This window comes from Microtus ochrogaster, linkage group LG4 (assembly GCF_000317375.1).
Source record: "Microtus ochrogaster isolate Prairie Vole_2 linkage group LG4, MicOch1.0, whole genome shotgun sequence".
Taxonomy (NCBI): domain Eukaryota; kingdom Metazoa; phylum Chordata; class Mammalia; order Rodentia; family Cricetidae; genus Microtus; species Microtus ochrogaster.
In genome coordinates this window covers 46395716-46398545 of record NC_022030.1, presented here as the reverse complement: position 1 = coordinate 46398545, position 2830 = coordinate 46395716, and the positions used below count along the sequence as shown (strand labels likewise).

General features: G+C 39.8%; 1 protein-coding gene across 1 annotated transcript in view; it reads left to right on the top strand.

Moving 5' to 3' along the window:
• The window catches only part of Pard3b (par-3 family cell polarity regulator beta), a 1033383-nt gene that overhangs the window by 654496 nt on the left and 376057 nt on the right, over window positions 1–2830 (top strand). The gene's annotated exons all lie outside the window — the stretch shown is intronic.

The window sequence follows — 2830 nt, the reverse complement described above, 5'->3', positions numbered from 1 at the left end:
GTTCTGGGTTCAAATCTTAGCTTTGCTACGTTAGTAATATTACTGCTGCGGCTAGTAACTGGATGTCCTCAAGACAGAGAGAAAGGAAGGAAGGAAGGAAGGAAGGAAGGAAGGAAGGAAGGAAGGAAGGAAGGAAGGAAGGAAGGAAGGAAACCACAAAGATAGATAGAAGCAAAGCAGCAGCAGAAGCTTTGCCTTCCTAGAAACCCCATTTTTAGAATAGCCGTGTGTGGTGAGACCCTTTATTCAGCTGTATTTTCTGTGCACATCCTCCCAAACAAGAGTTACAGTCAGATACACTGAGGAGGATGTACAAAGTATCTGCTTATCTTTCCTATAGCACAAGCGAGCACCCAATGCTCTGCTAAGGTGTGATGTGTTCTTGCTTAGTCTTTCTGTATTTCTTTATGATCTTGACAAAGTGTAATTGTCAGCACCATCATGACCAAGCTCATCCTTCACCATGCTCACTGCTTCCACTTATAAAAAGTTTTCAGTAATGAGAATGTTTACCTGGATCTGTGATGAGTAATTTTTCATTTTTTTTTACTTTATCTCCCATAATTTCCTGTGTGTTGCTTGTATCCCCATTCTTGTATGGAAAAACATAGAGTTAAAAAAGTGTAGCAATTTTCCTGGCCTCACGGCCGCTGAGCTCCATCTGGCTGTTCAGTTACCACTAGTCCTGTTGTTCTGCCGTTCTGCTTAGTGTATCAGGGACTGTATGCATTTACCATGTGATCTTCTAGGCTCTTAGCATGTACTTACCTCTGTCATCTTTACCAAAAATCTGTGGGGTGCCAACATACTGTTCATTTCATCATAGTGAAACTGAAGTGAGCAAAGCTAACGTGACTTCTAAGACTCTTATCGAAATAAATCTAAAACTGCTCAGAATGGAACAAAATTTGTCAAGCTTCCAGGCCAGGCTCCTAACTCTCAGGATGACTGCTCATATATTAAGAGAAAAGAAATAGTTTATTTGAACTTTAAATTTCCAAACATGCTGATCAATATTAAGGGAGCATTATTTTACTAGTCTGTAGGAATTTTTTTTTTTTGACAGAATCTTGCCATTTAGCTCAAGACAACCTTAAGCTTACCCATGTAACCCTGCCTCCATCTCTAAAGTTCTAGAACTATAGCATGCACCCTGTTCGTACCTGGTCCAGATTTCCATCTAATATCATCAATTCAGATAAAAAGAATACCAATTTTCAGTATATGATTGTTTAAATGCTTTCCTGTATTTAATTTATGTTGTTGTTTCTTCTTAAAATTCCTCTGCTAGCACATCTTCTGTGATTGTCAGAGACAAAGGGGCAGCTAAGACTGTGCTTTAATCTCTGCTCCTTCAGCTGATGAAATGCAGGCCACAGAGACATGAGGATGTAGGGCATGTTCCCGAGGTGTTACAAAGATTAAAATAATTAAACAGATGTAAAATATGTAGGGTAGAATCTGTGTGTTACAAGAACTCTGCAGTACCAGCTACTGTTGTTTTTAGTTGTCTGTATAGTTGATTTGTGGTAATTTTCTACTAGATTCCCCTGTTGGTGTTTTTAGGCACAACAAGGAAAGAACTTGGCCATGAGTGCTTGACTCACCACCCAAATGGAAATGCAGAGAAAAAAAAAAATTCTAACAAGATACTTAGGCATTTAGACCAGGATAACCACAGGCAAGCAGTGCTTTTAATTTCAACATAAAGAAATAGCCAAGAAAGGGTGGCAGGGGAGTGTCTGACCATGTGTGATGACTAGGTCAGTTACAGATGAACGACATGGGCAGAGGGAAGAGACAGGCTCGTTAGGGAAGATGGAGGCAGTCTTCCTCATTGCCTTTTTCTCCATCCTTGAGTACAAGAGGTTTATAGACTGGCAAGAACTTTAGTAAATGGTGAGAGAAGGTACCACAGCGGCTGGGTGCTAATGTGCTTATCCACAGAGCATTGTTTAGAAACCCCATGCCTGCGTCCAGGGATTTTTGAGAGAGGTTTTCACATACTGCCTTTTCCTGATATTATATCCATTTTACAGTAGCCCTATGTGACACAGTGGAGATATTTTCTCTGTGTTTTCCAGTGGGGCTTTTGTAGAATCCATATTATTTATTTCAATATTTGGTAAAATTCACCTGTGATGTCATCCAGTCCTAGAGTAGTCTCTGAAGGAAAATTTTACTTATAAACTCATTTTAAAATTTAACCAATAGGCCATACATATGGGTTTTTTCATCTGTGTCTTTAAGCTTTCAGAAGGTTTTTTTTTCTCCCATTGCTTAAGGGATGTATAACTCTTGACCTAATTCTTCCACACTGTTGTGGTATGACCTGTTGTCATTTCTAAGTGCACCCCTGCACTATGAAGCTTGCCACTGCGACTGTTGGGAGTGGGCATAGTTTTCATCTCTGTGTGAACTTTAAATGCTCTTTTCTTTCTGTTCAGTATTGGTTTTCTAGGTAGTGGGGTCATGGTGGGGTGTTTCTTCAGATATCAGAAAAAAATAGTGAGCTGGTTTTGCACTTTCCAAACGCCACGTGCATCGACTTCCCCAGATAACATACAGCATTCCTGTATTGCAAGGGACACCACTAGCTTCTTCCATGTCCCCTTTGCAAGCCATCTCCAGGAAGCTGTCGAGACTGAACATGCGGTGATCACGGTGCTCACTGTATTTTTCCATCTTATTAAGTCCATCCTTTGTGGCCTAATGTCTACTTTGTTAGATATTATTACAACTTTTGTCCTTTCTTCATGAAAACCTTTCCTTTTTTCTATCTCTATTTTGAGCAGATATAGAAGACTGGCCTTGAGTCTTGAATATATAT